The sequence below is a fragment of the Protopterus annectens genome, chromosome 13.part0 (genome assembly GCF_019279795.1).
Source record: "Protopterus annectens isolate FY-2018-M chromosome 13.part0, PAN1.0, whole genome shotgun sequence".
In the NCBI taxonomy this organism is placed as follows: domain Eukaryota; kingdom Metazoa; phylum Chordata; order Ceratodontiformes; family Protopteridae; genus Protopterus; species Protopterus annectens.
The window spans coordinates 1,138,092,892-1,138,111,362 of record NC_056747.1 but is presented as its reverse complement, the minus strand read 5'-3'; the positions used below and the strand labels follow the sequence as shown (position 1 = coordinate 1,138,111,362).

Genomic DNA, 18,471 nt, shown 5'->3' with positions numbered 1-18,471 from the left:
CTAAACCCCCAACATTCTCCCTAACATATGTTGGCAACTCCAAGACTGCTATGATTGAAAGCAAAATAGATGTTTTACTGACAGCACTCCAGAAGTTTCCTGACCTGCTTTTGGCAGAGTCGTAGGCAATTTTGAGTAAGTGTCTGGTAAATCAGCCACCTCTATGGCATATTGAGCGGGCGCCCTAGACCGTGGCCTAGGCAACTTGGATTCAATTAGTGGCCCACATGCTGAAAGAAAGCACAGTTGCACAAGTTTTACTTACCTGTAACAATAGATGTTTAAATTCCTCGCTGCTTCAGTGGCATTTTGGGGTATCTGCCAAAGTAACCCAATACTGGGAAGCTATCAAAAGCTCAGACTCCCCTCCCTCTCTCTTATAGGTTCATAGGTAAGTACTTGGCTAGCTGCCCTTGTGCACCATTTTAAACCTAGCAAATGTCCCTTTTTGTGCTTGAAATAGCCTATTCCACTTGGTTACAGATTGGCCTTACCCAGCCCATGGCTGATAATTATATATTCCTTCTAACGAGAATAACTGGGATCATACCACAGAAGTTCTCAGCTGTTAGCTGAGCATATCATAAAAGGGAAGCCGTCAGCTGTAACAGGAATTGAGTGCTCAGGTTTTCTTGCTTCCATAAAGAAGAAGAGAACATTACCTGAAGCTAGAACTGTCTAGCAAGTATAAATTTACAGCTAATCACAATACAATGTAAAAAAACAAATCCAACAACAAGTGAATCAGACAGGTTGAAATCCATCTCACCTATGCACAATCAGGGGATGTCAGCCGGGCACTGCCACTAAGACAGTGAGAAATTCAAACATCTATTGTTACAGGTAAATATGATAAACACAACTGTACTACATTCATCATTACCACTGGCTGAGTGGCATTTTGGGTAGATTCTCAAAGTTTAGCTTATCTGGAAGGTGAAGAATAAGGATCACTGAACCAGGATGGTCCTAGCAAAGCCAGTTCTGGACCTTGAAAAGGAATCCAGTTTGTAATGCTTTGTGAGAGTAAGAACAGAGGACCAGGTTGCTGTATCTAGAGTGCTTCTGCAGTCCACCCCCTTGCCAATATGCCACCAAACAGCATAAAACACTAGTTGAGTGAGCCTTAACCTTGCCTGAAGGAGATTTACCAAGGTGGGGCAACAGAAACAATAACAGAGGCAACTATCATGCAACAGTTTGCTTAGAGACGGTTAACCTTTCTTTGCCCCCATTCCTAAAGAGCTTTGTTCTGTGAAAGTAGTACCTCAGCTGCTTCTGTGCATCTAAGGTATGTAGAATCTTTTCTTGTTTTGTGAATCAGGATAGAACATTGGGAGATTAATGGCTTGATTCAAGGCAAATCTAGAAACAACCTTAGGCATGAATGATGGATTAGTGCATAATACAACCCTGTTCATGAAAAAAGTCAGGTAAGGATGGCCCACAGTGAGAACTTGCAGCTCAGAGACTCGTCTTGCAGATGTCAGAGCAATAAGTAAAACAGTCATACAAGTAATGAACCATAAATCAACCTGACAGGCAGGTTCAAAGAGAGGCAAGGTCAAACTTTAAAGAACAAAGCTGAGATACCAGGAAGGAGGAATTTGCTTTCAGAAGTCTCGCACCGTGACAGAAGCATATGGCAAACCATCTCTAAGTAGCACATACAAAATTTTCAAAAACAGAAGGACTGAAACCCTTTTGGGACCTATGGTATTGGTTAGACACTACCTAGAAAACGTCTTCCACTTGTAAATGTAAGAATGTTTAGTAACAGGTTTTCTTGCCTCCTTACATACCTGCTGCACATCCTTATGGTACAAGTGCCTAAAAAGAATCAAAATGGAATCATACAGGTTGTCAGTTGCGATTAGTCTACGTTGGGGTGTACTATTCATGCTTGATGTTGGTGAGCAGATCCAGTCTGTGAGGAAGCTTGTGGTAATTGCTTTTGGCTAATTCCATTAAAAAGGAGAATAAACTTTGCATGTGCCTTAGGGGATTACCACAATGATCTTTGACAATTCTTTTTGAATCTTTAGAAATCCTATGGGAATGATTGGAAAGGGTAGAAAGGCATGCAAGAACATTTCCAAACTTGGTAATGGTAAAACATCTGTCTTCCAAGCATGATTGCAAGGATGTCTTGAACAGAATTTTTTCAGTTGTCTGAAAGGAGGCAAACAGATCTGTCGCTAGTCTGGTCAGGATAAAGCAGACGGACATACATGGGTTCTGTTCAAGCAGCTTTATTACATACAAACACATCAGGATTGAGGCTTAATAACTTTAAATTAGGCAGACTTATAAACAAACTAGTTATCACATTCATACATGTTCACTCTCTGGCTGCACTCTCAAAATGGCACTGAAACTAGCACATGCTTGCTATTTATATGCACGTGCTGTCCTTGAAACGCTTCTTAAAGCTACAACACACACACACTATTCTACATCCTCCCTCTTTGAGAAATGGCCATGCATTATAGACAACATCAATTGACATGCAATTAAAACAAAATAATTCTTTGTCATGCAATTATACAGAACTAAATACATATAGACGATTATGTTCAGGTTGCTGTGTATTTCACACTAGGTCTGGAAGTATGACCAAATCATGTGACATAGAAATTAGAACTAGGACTAGCAACTGGGACTGTCTCTGCTGAATGTTCAACTTTGGGGACATCAGGAACATCATCAGGAATGGAATTAGAAGTTAAGACACATTCTGCAACAGGTACATCGTCTGGGTTGCTCTGAGATCTAGAGTCTATCACAGGAACAATGCTGTGAAATCGATTCTGATACAGGAAGATGTGGCGATTTCTCCTGTATTCCACACCCTCAGATTCTACAAAGTAGGATCTCAGCTCAGCACATCTACCTGTTACTTGACCAATCCGGACGAAACCTTTCGCCGTTTGTATCCTCACTGTCTCTCCTTCTTTCAATGGACGAAGAACTCTGCTGGATTTATCATAGCTAGACTTCTGGAGAGAATGCTTTCTGAACAGTTGGGCTTTAATTGTTCTGTTGTTCTTAGCTTTAGGCCTTAACAAACTGGAATTGATAGGCAGTGTTGTTCTGGTTTGCCTAGATAGAAGTCTCTGAGCAGGTGAGCCAAGTATAGCGTCACAGAGTATGTTTCTGAGATTAAGTAAGTTCAAAAAGACATCGGTATTATCACGCTTTGACTTCTTTAGTAATTGTTTTGTACTCTGTACTGCATGTTCAGCTAGTCCATTTGACTGTGGGTATTCTGGACTACTAGTAACAAGTACAAAATCCCATTCTTTTGCAAATTTCTGAAACAATTGACTGGTAAATTGGGTATCATTGTCAAAAATAACTTTGTGTGGACTACCATGGACTGAGAAATGATGTTTCAACTTGGTGATAACAGCAGTGGATTTTAGGTTAGGTAGTAGATCGATCTCAAACCAGTTCGAATAAGAGTCTACCAACACTAAGTAATGCTGATTGTTCCACTCGAATATATCAGTGGCTACTGAAGTGGTTCTTTTTGCAAATGCTGTTTAGTACTATTGCATACTGAACAAGAAGAAAGTACTTTATCAATGTCTTTTACTAGAGAAGGCTATCATACTAGTTCTCTCACTCTTCTTTTGGTAGATTTGGAACCTGGGTGACCACAATGCAAAATCTGGATATATTCATGTTGTGGGGAAGTAGGAACAACAGTTTTAGGACCTTTGAAAATAAAGCCATCTTCCATCAACATCTCATCTCTGTAGGGAAAATAAGTTTGCATTTCAGGCAGTACACTAGATTGCACTTCACCAACGGCAACCGGGATGACAGAACGGCAGATTTATTAAAATAAGCACAACTTTACCAGGAAATATTAGCGCTTTAGTTTTACAATTAAGACTTCTTCAGATATATACAACAGAACAAGTACTCAGTAGCTTAAAAAGACCAGTAAGGTCACATGATACAGAACACAATGAACTAATAAGGAAAGGAGAGGCAAAGTAATTTAAAGTGACAGGCACAAATTGCAAAGGAATTACACAGAACACCTGCACAAACCATGAAACTGGCACAAAGTGTAGCAAAACTGAAGCAAAAATGCTTTAAATAATTCTTAAAAAATGATAAAAAAATAAATATTCAGGATTAATCAAACCTATTTCAGAACATATCACTATCTATCCAACATTCTCTTTTTTAGAGAGCACTTGATACTAATAACATCATTCAAACCCAGTGGCACAGGTGTATTTATAAATATCTGCCACCACAGTTCCCTCTCGTCCAACACTAAGGACCAAGGGCCACCCCTAGGGCCTGGTCTCACATGTTCCAAGACCCAAAAATGAAATTTATGCTCTGAAAATAATGTAATGTGCCAAAAAAGGGCATTGGTTTCCTTACATTTCATGATGTCATAAAGGAGCTCATAGATACGTTGTTTTAACTGTCTCTCGATCTTGCCAACATGAAAAACAGGGCAGGATACGCATTTTATTTATTTTATTTTACATTTGTTAACTGGTAAATTCCAACTGGACCAGGTCATTTACAGCAGAGGCCCGGGGAGAAAAGCTCCGAAACATTGTTACAAAAAACAAAACAAGAGAAGCAAATTTATACAGTGTTATACAAAGGTCATTTAAATAATACAACATTGAGTTAGACATTCTGCCAGACAAACACTGAAAATATATAAAATAAATTGGAAAAAGACATTTTCCAGGAGAAACAGTCAATAATTCCATTTAACGATTGTGACAAAAAGAGGAGCAATCACCCGCTATGAGAAGTAACAACTAATAGCCAGAGTTATTGGCTGGATTTAATACTGTAATGGGTTAAAGTGAGTAGCTTGGAAGTTGGAAAAAGAAGGGGGAGATGGGAGAGTAAAGGTTAAGTGATACAAGGACATAACCTGGTGTTTAGTAGATGTGATTTGAGGGAGATTTTGAATTGTGGGGTGGTAGAGGCAGTGGTCAGAGAATGGGGAAGGGGAATTCCAGTTTTTAGCAATGGTGTGGGAAAAGATCTCACACATGTATATATGCTGAGTATAGGGGCATTGCTCAAGAAACTGTACTTCCCATGCTGCCATAACAATATTTGCAAATAAAGGGGCGCATGCTGCATTCATGGCAACTCCCTTTGTCTGGTACACTAGATTGCTTTGCCAGCCATCCTACATTGATGTAGTGGTTGAGTTTTTGCACATCTTGCAATATAGACCACACCACTTGACTGGCAATTGAATTTCCCTTTGATAAATAAAGTTTTATCATTGATCTGAATACAGTCACTGACCAGTATGTGACTGCATTGGTTACATGCACCACATTTGAACATATTGCCAAACATAGACTTATACCTGTTGATACTGGAACTCTTAAGATACTTTTTAAAAGTACATCCTCTCTTATACACAATCTTTGTCCGGGCCCCCAATTTCTCCAACAGTTCCCATCCTGTGTAATTTAAGTCCAGTTTTTGTAAACAATAGACTCAATATATTTACTGTCACTATTGAAAGTGGTAACCAAAGAATGACTAAATTCAAACAAATGATCTTTCTCAGGTAAGCCATCCACCAACATGTTCTCACATGGGCTAAGTAGCCTAGAATTGTTTTCTATACGGGGGAACCACATACATCCTGATTGAGCATCAAAAGGGGGATGTAAATCCCTTTCCGTCTCTTGTCCATCACTTCGGCCATGACAGAATCAATGAGATCCAAGGAATATCCCCTGTTGACAAACGTGTCCTTCAACATGTTACATTCTTCCACAAACTCACCCCATAAAGTAACCATCCTGGCTGCTCTAACCAGTTGGCCCTTGACTACTCCATGTTTCTGGTGATAGGGGTGGTTGCTGGTATAATAAAGTAAGCTGTTGGAATAGGTAGGGTTGCAATAAATGTTAGAAGAAATAGAAAGCCTCTCATGGTCAAAAGTTAAGGAGATGTTAAGGTCATTGATTTCACCAAGACCCACAGTGTGAGTAAAAACCAAAAAGGATGTGGTGTGGTTAATGTACCTCATAAAATCATAACAAGGGGCACAGCACCTGCCCGCACAATAAAAAGGTCATCGAGGTAACAGGTATACATGTATATATGCTGAGTATAGAGGCATTGCTCAAGAAACTGTGCTTCCAATGCTGCCATAACAATATTTGCAAATAAAGGGGCGCATGCTGCACTCATTTGTTTGGTACACTAGATTGCTTTGCCAGCCATCCTACATTGATGTAGTGGTTGAACTTTTGCAAAACTGGATCGGTCATTGTATGATCTCTCAACTCATCAGGTCTCATGGTAGAAAAATTACACACTTCCATGACATCAAAGTCAAAATTCTCTACATCAAGCTGTCCCATTGTATTTCTGGGCGATCTGGATAAGGTGTCAGCCAGATAAAGAAGTTTGCCTTTTGTATAGACCATTTTGAATGTGTACTTTTGCAATTTCGGCATCATTCTTTGTAATCTCAGTGGAGCTGAATGCATAGGCTTCTTTAAAATAGTAACTAGAGGTTGGTGGTCAGTTTCAATCTGAATAGATTGGCCATAAATATAGTCATGAAACTTTGAACATGCAAATACTATTGCCAAAAGTTCTTTCTCAATTTGAGCATATTGCATTTCAGTTTGGGTAAGAGTTCTCGATGCATAGGCTACTGGTGTGCCTTCTTAAAGAATAACTGTACCAAGACCAAATTTTGAAGTGTCACAGGAAAGAATAACTGGTTTATTGACATCATAGTATCTTAATGTAGGTGGGGTGGCAATTTTCTGCTTAAGGTCTCCAAATGTTCTCTGGTGCTGTTCCAACCAAAACTATGTAACATTTTTGCATGTCAGCTCTCTCAAAGCTGCTGCCAGCTCACTGAAATCTGGTATAAACTTGCCTAAGTAGTTGACCATACCAAGAAAACATTGTAGAGCTTGAACATTATCTGGTGCTGACATCTCAAGAATGGCTACTTCCTTGGACAGATCTGGTCCTAAGCCAGTGCTAGTAAACAAATGACCTACATATGTAACTTCTGGTAGTTACACTTCAGAGGATTGAGCTTCAAGTTCACTTCATGTGCTGTGTCTAGAACTTTCTTTAGGTTTCTGTCATGCTCTGCTTCACCACTGCCCCAACCAATAAATCATCTACTATTGTGGCACAAGGATAACCTGACAAAATGTACTCCATTGCACGCTGAAAGATGTCATTTGCAAAATTTATTCCAAATGGCATCCTGAGGTATCTATATGTTCCAAATGGGGTACTGGAAGTAGTCGGTAGTGAAGAAAAAACAGTGGCATTCAGTATTAGGGCTGTGACTTCCTTGACTGTACATATAGGATGATGAGGTCTCTTTAATGCTTCGTTCTGGTCTTTTGGGTCATTGCATATACTGATTTCATCTGAGCCTTTTTTTGTGCACTGCTACCATGGATGACACCCATTCAGTTGGTTCTGTAAATGGACAAATTACACCTTGTTGCACCATTTTATCCAACTGAGCTTTGACTTTATCCTGCATAGCATACTGGACTGACCTCTGGGTCTAATTTCATAGAATATACAACTGGAAGTTTGCCTAACTTGTCATCGAAAACATCAGCATACTCTGAAAAAATAGGTTCAGTAAAATTGGAACTAGGATATGAGCTTATATGATGAACTTCTTTTGTTTTTGCACCCTTAAGGTTCTAAATTTAATCAGTACCAACTTTAATAGTTAAAACAATATAGTTGTTCAACCCCTTAAGATAAATCTATGGTTTAATCAATTAAAAGTATTAATTTTCTTAAATTCATAATATTTTAAATAATCCCAAAAATCAAAAAATATTTTTTTTAAACTTAAATTTTTTTATAAATAAAGGGTTATATATTAATTTTAAATTTTGGGGGCAGTTTAAAACAACCCCATGTCAAAAAGTAATTTTTAAAAATTTGCCTTAAGGTGTTAAAAGTACGGGTATGTTTTTTATTAAAAATGTCAAAAAGTATCAAAATAAATTTAAAATTTCAATATTTAAATATAATAGCAAATTATAATTTAAAAACCCCTTTAAAAAAATAACAAAATTTTTTTAAATTATTTAAAAATTAATTAAATTTCTTTTTAATAAAAAGTAAAAAACTGTTCGCAAGGTTAAAAACCATCATGATTAAAATTTATTTGAATAGAATTAAATCCTTTTAATTATATTCTTAATTTAGTATATCTTTAAATCAAACCAATTTAAAACTTTAATTTTTTTTTTCTCTAATTTGTAGTTGTCATTAAATTTTTAAGCTAAACTGTAAATTTTAAATTTGGATAAGATTAATTATTAGTTTCCTTAAAACTTCTTATATTTTTTAAATTAATTTATTTAAAGGAAATAAAAGAATTCTGCTTTAAAATTATATTTTTTTATTTTAATAGTTTTTATATATAAAAAATTTTCCTAAAAAGGGTTAGGGGGGGTTTTGTTTAAAAATGATTGGGGTTACTAATTGGGTAATTGTAATTAAATTTTTAATTAATTTTTTCAATATTAAATTTCTTTTTTCCCTTAAAAAAAGAGTTTTAATTTTAACATAACTTACACATTAAATTTTTTAACTTATAAAAATTTTTGTTAAATTTTTTAAACCAACTTTCTAACACTTTTTTCAAACTAAAATAAAGCTGAGGTCAACGGTTTTTTATTTAGAAATCTGATTTTCTTAAGTAATTTTGGAATTAAACTTTTTGACAATTTTTTAAATAACAAAAAATAATTTTTTTCCAATTTTTTAAAGAACTGATAACAGGGACAGAAGTTTTAAACCTTAATTAAGGTCCAAAGATAAAAAAATCATAATTAATTTTACAAAAGTTCTATTTTTTTAAAAACTGGAATTTTTAAAAAAAGAAAATTATTTAATCCCCAAAATAATTTAAAAATGTTTTTTAAAATAAAAAACCTCAACATTTAGTAAATTTGTAATTAAAATGAATTTTAAAATTATTTTATTATTTTAAGGCCTATATTAAAAAAAATTTTAAAAATTTCTATTTTAAGTTTTATATGAAAAATGGTTTTTTATGGGAAAAGTGGATTAAATAATTTAAATAAAATTTAAAAAAGAAATTTAAAAACATTTTTATAATTATTAGTTTTGGGAGGGAAAAATTGAAAAGGGGAAAAAAATTTGAAATAAAACTAAATTTTAAAATTAAATGCAGATTAAAATTTTTCCTTTTCAAGTTTTTAAAGGTTTGAATAAAATATATAAAATAAGAAAAAATTTTTAAATGAAATAAATTATATTAATTTAATTTTTAGTATTTGTAATATTTTTCAATATTTAATTGTTATATTTTTTTTAAATTTAAAAATAATTTTTTAAAAGATTTTTTGTAAAAGAAGATTTATATTTTGTATGTTTATTAAAATATTTTTTTTTTTGTTTATTAATAAGGGAAAAATGATTTTTTAAATGCATTTTTCAAAACAATTTTTTTAAAATGAACAAAAATAAAATAAATGTTTGTTCTTTTTAGCCCTTACTATTTGGACTACAGTTTTTATTTTTAGTGATTTCCTACGGTTTGGAGTTTTGGTTCGTTGGACCTGGTTTGTGTTCCGTTCCATAATAAAGTAAGCTGTTGGAATAGGTAGGGTTGCAATAAATGTTAGAAGAAATAGAAAGCCTCTCATGGTCAAAAGTTAAGGAGATGTTAAGGTCATTGATTTCACCAAGACCCACAGTGTGAGTAAAAACCAAAAAGGATGTGGTGTGGTTAATGTACCTCATAAAATCATAACAAGGGGCACAGCACCTGCCCGCACAATAAAAAGGTCATCAAGGTAACGGGTATACATGTATATATGCTGAGTATAGAGGCATTGCTCAAGAAACTGTGCTTCCAATGCTGCCATAACAATATTTGCAAATAAAGGGGCGCATGCTGCACTCATTTGTTTGGTACACTAGATTGCTTCGCCAGCCATCCTACATTGATGTAGTGGTTGAGGTTTTGCAAAACTGGATCGGTCTTTGTATGATCTCTCAACTCATCAGGTCTCATGGTAGAAAAATTACACACTTCCATGACATCAAAGTCAAAATTCTCTACATCAAGCTGTTCCATTGTATTTCTGGGCGATGTGGATAAGGTGTCAGCCAGATAAAGAAGTTTGCCTTTTGTATAGACCATTTTGAATGTGTACTTTTGCAATTTCGACATCATTCTTTGTAATCTCACTGGAACTGAATGCATAGGCTTCTTTAAAATAGTAACTAGAGGTTGGTGGTCAGTTTCAATCTGAATAGATTGGCCATAAATATAGTCATGAAACTTTGAACATGCAAATACTATTGCCAAAAGTTCTTTCTCAATTTGAGCATATTGCATTTCAGTTTGGGTAAGAGTTCTCGATGCATAGGCTACTGGTGTGCCTTCTTAAAGAATAACTGTACCAAGACCAAATTTTGAAGTGTCACAGGAAAGAATAACTGGTTTATTGACATCATAGTATCTTAATGTAGGTGGGGTGGCAATTTTCTGCTTAAGGTCTCCAAATGTTCTCTGGTGCTGTTCCAACCAAAACTATGTAACATTTTTGCATGTCAGCTCTCTCAAAGCTGCTGCCAACTCACTGAAATCTGGTATAAACTTGCCTAAATAGTTGACCATACCAAGAAAACATTGTAGAGCTTGAACATTATCTGGTGCTGACATCTCAAGAATGGCTACTTCCTTGGACAGATCTGGTCCTAAGCCAGTGCTAGTAAACAAATGACCTACATATGTAACTTCTGGTAGTTTGAATTTACACTTCAGAGGATTGAGCTTCAAGTTCACTTCACGTGCTCTGTCTAGAACTTTCTTTAGGTTTCTGTCATGCTCTGCTTCACCACTGCCCCAACCAATAAATCATCTACTATTGTGGCACAAGGATAACTTGAAAAAATGTACTCCATTGCATGCTGAAAGATGTCATTTGTAGAATTTATTCCAAATGGCATCCTGAGGTATCTATATGTTCCAAGTGGGGTACTGAAAGTAGTCGGTAGTGAAGATTTACGATCAAGCATCACTTGCCAAAATGAACTTTTTACATTCAAGACAGAAAAAACAGTGGCATTCAGTATTAGGGCTGTGACTTCCTCGACTGTACATATAGGATGATGAGGTCTCTTTAATGCTTCATTCTGGTCTTTTGGGTCATTGCATATACTGATTTCATCTGAGCCTTTTTTGTGCACTGCTACCATGGACGACACCCATTCAGTTGGTTCTGTAAATGGACAAATTACACCTTGTTGCACCATTTTATCCAACTGAGCTTTGACTTTATCCTGCATAGCATACTGGACTGACCTCTGGGTCTAATTTCATAGAATATACAACTGGAAGTTTGCCTAACTTGTCATCGAAAACTTCAGCATACTCTGAAAAAATAGGTTCAGTAAAATTGGAACTAGGATATGAGCTTATATGATGAACTTCTTTGGTGAAGTAAAGCAGATTTATTCTCAAACTGTCTCTGAGACCGAGTAATGACTGCACAGGTCTTCAGTAGAAAGCACTACTGAGCCTTCGGTTTGAATTTCTTCACCTCCATAAGCAACAGGATTCACACAACTGGTCATGTTAAGTTGCTCACCAGCTCTCAGTTTAGCAAATGTGTCTACTGACATAACATTAGACTTTGAACCAGTGTCTACTTTGAGCTCGGTGGGTTTGCCATTGATCTGCACGTACAAAACACTTCATTCTTTGCAACAAATTTACTGCATCAACCTTTTCACCAATTAGGTTGGGAGGGTGGCTTAATGGTTAAGGTGTTTGCCTTACAAACACAAGGTACAGGGTTTGAGTCTCACAAGGGATAATTGACTAGGTTTACAATGGCTCACAAGGGCAGCTAACCTAGTACTAATGTATGAACCTATGAATTACTGATACACCATCTATGTAGAAAATAGGGCTGCAGCTCTCTACATGATCAGTCTGCTTTTTAAGTGACCCTTCTTTATAACTGTGTGAGGTTTACTTGATTTGCAAAACGTTTGAAAATGGTTCCATTTTTTACACGTGTGGCATTGCTGACAGAATGCTAAGCACCTTTCTCTTTTAGACTCATGACTGGTACCACAATTGCGACGGTTGACAATAAAGCTTGATTTGGGTTTTGCTGACTCACCCTTGCACTGCACTGGGCATGTCCTTCTCACTGATCTAGTCTTACAACTTGCAGGAAAACTACGAGTTTTACCTGTCACACTCGCAGGGGTTACAACTGCCATGTGCTTCGGCCTACTTCTGCTACCCATGTGTTGCATGCTGTCTACATTTGCTCTACAGCCTGCTGAAACCATGCTTTTATCACTTTCTAGCATACTTGTGTGCCTTTCCATCACTTCATGGATTTGACAAATCTCAGTAGCTTTGCTCAGCATTAAGTCACTGTGACGAAGCAAAGTCTTTATCACTACAGCACTATCAATACCACACACAAGCCTGTCCTTTATTAACTCATCTTTTAAGTCACCAAACCTGCACATTTTAGCTTTGTTTCTCAGGTCAGTAATATAAGCTGCAAACGTTTCCCCTTGCTTTTGATCTCTTGTGTAAAACAAATGCCTCTCTAACGTAACATTTGTCTGGGGGTTGCACATTTCCCTGAATTTGCATTTCAAACTCTTGGGGTCTTCCCTTGATTCAGCCTGTACAACAATATGACAGTTTTCCCCTTCTCCTTTATATATTGCTGGTGCATACACAAATGAACCCTCTCTTTCAGTGGCCTCTGACCCTGCTAGATTTAGCTAAATGAATGCACTGGTGTGTGCATGTTTGTCAGAATAAGCTGCTTGTATAAAAATATCGTACTCTTGCTCAAATATTTTCCAATTCTCTGCAGTATTCTGATCAAATACAAGTGGTGTGGGTTATCAAAATCCGTCTGCCATGCCAACAAATTACAGTAAAACACAATGCAACCCAAGTCCACTTGTAACTGTTATGAACATGCACACTTCCACATATGCCTGAAATTTATGCCAGTACTTGTAACTATACTTAATAGCATAACAAGCCTCTGAATAACTGAACTTTGTGAAATAAGTCTCCCGGGCAGAAGAATACTCTTGAAGTCATTGTACTGCAAGAAATCACCTCTTATCAGTGAAGAAACATTTCAAAATAACTGCACTGTGTGAATAAACTGGGCATAAGAAGCTCAGAATAAAAAACATTTCAAAGTAATTGCACTTTGCGAATAAACAGTACATAGCACACTGAAACTTTCTCAAAATGGCTGTACTTCTCTAAATAACTCTTTACAGTGCAAGAAACACTCTATAATGGCGGAACTCTGCGAATAGACATGCCCAGCACAAGAAACTTTTTGGAATGGCTATATTTTGACTGGACTTCACAAAATAGTTTCACTTTGCACACAAATTCTTCGGAATAAATGTACAGTAATAAGCACACACTGTAAGCACTTTTACACACTTTGAGATACTTCGAATAACTCTAGTTATGCCCTAAATACAATGCAAAATAATAGTTATGCCAAAACACAGTACTTTGCCAACAAACATGCAGTCACCTTGATTTATTTATGCTTAATGTGCCCTTTTTGCCATTTTATTATATTCATTTTGCTTGTTTAATCTTTTTTTCATGGCCATTGTGTTTTTCTTGTGCTCGTTTTACTCTAAACATGCTCGTTTTGCAATTTCAAGGTAACTTTGAACTTCTTATGTGCTTTTCTGATAATTGTTCATAGGTTCATAGGTGTATACTAGGCTAACAACCACTAAGGCCTTTATAAGCCTAGCTATGCAACACAAATGTCTCCCACAAATTATATGTTTTAGACATTTATATAGGGGTGATTGTTGTAGACATCTATACTGAGGTAATTGTTAGTTAGTACATGATTTACTGACTGTCTCTGTTCATCAGAGACATAAGCACCAGAACAGGAGTGTATTTTCAGTTTCCCATCCTTTGGTCATAGGTTCATAGGTGTGTACTAGGCTAATGGCCCTGGAGCCTTTACAAGCCTAGCCCAAAAATATTGCCCAGGCACCGTGTCACCCAATGTTAGTTCACAGTACCCCTATCCAGTAGGGCAACTGGAGTGATCCCTGGGGTGAACTTTCTGTTACCCATGTACTTGTCAAGATTTCTCTTGAAGAGGGCCAGTGAGGTGCTCTGTTTGACATGAATGGGAAGCTTATTCCAGAGTATGGACAGTCTTTGGGAGATTAACCTGTCCCTCTAGCATGTTCTGTTAATTGTGGTAATGAGGTTGTGATCTCTGGAGCATGTGGCGTGGGGGGATTGGGATTTCTTTAGTTGTAGCATTTCAAGTAGGGCTGGGTCAGACATAGCTTTGTAAGTCAAGCAGATATCACCTCTAAGTAGATGATAAGAGACTGAGAACAGCTGAAGTTTCTTGAGTCTGTCCATGTAGGACATGTGTTTAAGGCCTAGGGTTCCTTTTTGTGAGGTACTTTTGTGGCCTCTCCAGCTGTTGTAGGTGTCTGGTCAGGTACATGCCAAACAAGGCGTTATATTCGATGACTGGTCTAATGAGGGATGAATAGAGAGGGATGATGACCTCTTTCTTCCAGGATGCGAAACCTTTGGTTATAAGATGTGCCATGTAGAAGGACTTTCTGACCAGAGTGGCAATGTGGTGGTTGAAGGTGAGGTGGCTGTTGACCTGGGTGCCCAGATCTCTTATGGCCCCTTCAGTGTTCAGTGGGCACCCATCAATGTGGTAATTCATGGGAACTGAGTTGATTCCAAAGGGGACGATAACGCATTTTTGGTGTTAAGCTTCAGGCCATCGATGTTCTTCGTGTTTCACTGTTGCAGTCATTACATCTGGGTAATCTGCTGGCAGGTTGCCCTCAGTCGGCCTGAATAACAAAGTCTTGGGTCCTGCGTCGATTGCTGTCTCCTCTTCCAATGATGTCAGGTCATCAGGGGTATAAAACATGCAGCCGATGCCATTTTATTCAGTCTTTCTTGCCATGCGGTGCCCGAAGCAGAAGCAGTTCGCAAGTGCCAGTCAGCCGACTCCTGAAATTTTCACATTCGAGTTTCAGAACTGAAGTCTTCAAACTAAAGCTAAATACCCCATTGGGGAAACTTTTTCTTGCTCCTTACCGATGTCAGTAAAAGTTAATAATTACATTACTTGTGGGAAGCAAATACCTCATAAGGATTTTCATTTGTACTGTATTCCTTGCCTAGGCCCAGATCACAACGTGCCTTGCTGTCGGTTTTGTGCTAGATTTAACCAATGCACTATTAAGTGTCGGTATATTTTTGCTTCTAAATATTTTGGTTCAAGATTCAATTATTCTGAAATGTCGTTGGTTAGCAATCCAACTATCGGAGTTCACAAAAAATGCAAAGAAAAAGACAGAGACAGACAGTCGAGGTCCAAAGCTGATGACAAAGCTTCTCCTAAGCCAGTCGCCGGTTTGCCGGTACTCAGTGAAGCGCTTTTGCAGCCCCTGATACCCACTACTTTTGAGTCGCAGGCCTCTACCGAGACCCATTTGGAGTCTGGTATGCCACGAGATTCTCAGAGTATTGAACCCACGGTTGTCTCTCCCTTGGATGAGTCCGGAGCCGCTGAGCAGGCACCAGCTTCTGAGGGTGTTTTCAGGCCTCAACATTTTTATATTAAACCAACGCCAGCCTCAAAAACAAGGTCAAAAATTTTATAGTTGGGGAAAAACAGGTAAATTGATTGATTGTTAATATTAGATTCAAGAAACTTTTTTTGAAAGAAAAGATGGATTGGTCCGAGGGCACACCATATCGAAAAAAAAGAGGAGAGGTTAAGGCGTTTACAGCATACCTGAGTTCTTCACTCTCTGGTTGATGTGATGGCTACCAAGAAGGCAGTCTTCCAGGAAAGGTACTTTAGATCTACAAGCGCTCAAAGGGGAAAGGGAGGGCCTGGGCCTTGAGGACCAAGGATAGTCCGGTGTGGAGCAAGGTTTTTGGGGGGGGGCCTCAACAGAAACCTTTACCTGAAAAAAAAGTTTGTCTTAAGATGAGTCAGTTGAGATCTTACGATCATGATATCGATAATGATCCGGTAATGGCCATTTGTGCCATGCTGGAACTTACCCCTGATGAAAGAGGTCTGAGAAGAAGTCCAGTACCGCAGACCATGGTGCCAAAAAAAAGGATCATTGTTCTGAATCCAAAACCTAAAAACCTTTTTCGTTGTTCCGAAACTCTCCTAGTGTGGAATGTCGGCGAGTCGCCACTAAAATGGCCTTGGACAGGTGACGGAGATACCCTCTGGATGGAACTGGGGAACCAGGCTGCCAATGTCAAGGTGTGGGTCAGGATTGTAGTCGGTCATTGGGGAGATTGAGATGGGATCCGGGGATCATCCGATGATTCCATGATGATCGGTGGATCTACCATATAACACATAACAGGAGGGCCACAGAGGGAAGAGAGGCTGAGAATCAGCAATGAACTCCCCCAAACTGTTGGCTTTCTGCAAATCCTCAAGTCTGCAAGATAGAGGGCATAAGGGACAGAGGAGAGAGACATGGACCAGTGCGTCGGAGGGCAATTGCTTCGGGTGAGGGCGGGGGATTCACAGCCGGGGGAAGCAGCTTCAGTGAAGCAAAAGATCGAAACAGGGTTGCCCCAGATCGCAAAAATCTTCAAAAACAGCCCCCAGAGAGACCATTAAAGGAGATTGAATGGTTCGAGAGAGACAAGTGAGCATCCGCGGATATTAGACCTTCCTGAATTTCGTTACTTACAAGAAAGTGTTTGAAAGTTACAATTCCAGAAGATCATGGCCTCGGCTCAAGGAGATGGGACCTGGTTCCCCCCTCTCTGTGCCAGAGCCCCACTAGTTTTGTTGTCTGGTTGTTGGCGGTTGCGGTTCGTCTGACGTGTAGGCTCCCTGTAAGCTAGGGCTGTGAAGCTCATCTCCAGCTTATAAGTGAGCATCTCATCTCCAGGTATTTTCCCGACTCGCAGACAATTGGGCAACGGTTCCTCCCCCCATCTGCATCTTATTCGACGTCTTGCCCCCCACCGGCTGCCCGAAGAAGCCCTGTGAGAACAAAAGGTAGGGGAATGTTAGTAAAAAAAGGGTCTCTGGTTAGCTTCCTGTGACTGGAGCTGCCGCTTGCGGACCGCGGAGAGCCTGGACCTTGACCGCCATCGGGACCAGAAGAAGAGTAATGTTGGAGCATGCAACCTGTAGTGTCCGGCTTGAAGAACCGCATAGAGCTTGAGCATGAAGAAGAAGTGAAGGCCACGCAGGAAATGGCCGCCTCACTGCTGGACTGCCCAGGACCCTCAGGACAGGACGCCTGTTTGATGACACCTCAGGCTGGGATGATAGTGTGTCTAGCCTCCTATGTCTGCACGGATGTCTTTGCAGGTCCAACCTTCCTCCCAAGTTTATTAATAAGTTTGTGGGGTGGTAAAAGGGAGAAATAGTCCTGTACCCATTCCGCATGAGATACCCTTGAAAGCCATTATATGATGCCTTGAGCCTGCCGTGAGCCTTGATAAACCCTGTATCGAAGACTGGAATCCCTGTGGCCTGCTACTGCTTACTTTGAGCTACCCCAGGGGGTGAACAATCTCTCGGCCAGGAGAACTGGTGGTGGCTGGCTCCCCACAACTGGGGCTGGACCCCCTTTGGAGTCCAGCCATAAGGAAAAGTGGTACCCCACATCCTGGGGTCGATAGAGTATGGTTATACTCTCCTGCGTTAATATAGAGTACATTCCTGAGTGACCAGAGGTCACAGTGACCCTCCCAGAAACAGGTCTCTGAGCAGAAGAGATAAGTCAGGAAAGGTCTAAGATCGGTCTAAGGGTCCTAAGAACCTGAAGAAGTCCCTGGTGGGGAGTCCTGATCTGATCTCTAACCGAAGCGCTGCTTGGCTTCCTGATGCCTTTTCTATCTGCTGCCTCTTTCGTGGGGCGCTGCATTGGGGAGCTAACACCGGAGCCTGATCTGGATGCTGGTCAGGCTGGGGAGCCTCGTGATTTGGGGATGCGGCAGAGGTGCCTCATGTGCGCTGACTGCCTCCAGAGATGGAAGGGCTGAAAATGCCCTCGACTGGACCTGAGATGGTCAGCAGCCGAGTCCAACTCCCTCTGTGGAAAGTTCCCAGAAGCCCCTCTCTTCTCGGGACCAAAGTGGTAGCCTCCCCTCGCCCCATACATCTCCCGTCTGTCCTAGAAGAGGGACCTATCCGGACTGTTTGACCTCTCTGTCCGGACTGCTGATCGAAGTCAGTGAGGGAGCTCTCTAGGGAACCCCCTAGGAGCTGGTACAGCCTTGTTGTCCTGACAGCCCCCGACAGCTTCGCCTGGATTCCGTCCGCGACCAGCCAGGCTTGACCACAGGGCTTCAGAAGTGGCAAACAACCAATGTTGTGTTGCTCTAGGCTGCCG

General features: G+C 39.3%; 1 protein-coding gene across 1 annotated transcript in view; it reads right to left on the bottom strand.

Annotated features, from left to right (window-relative positions):
• The window catches only part of PLCD3 (phospholipase C delta 3), an 851,201-nt gene that overhangs the window by 40,358 nt on the left and 792,372 nt on the right, over window positions 1–18,471 (bottom strand). The window lies entirely within an intron of this gene.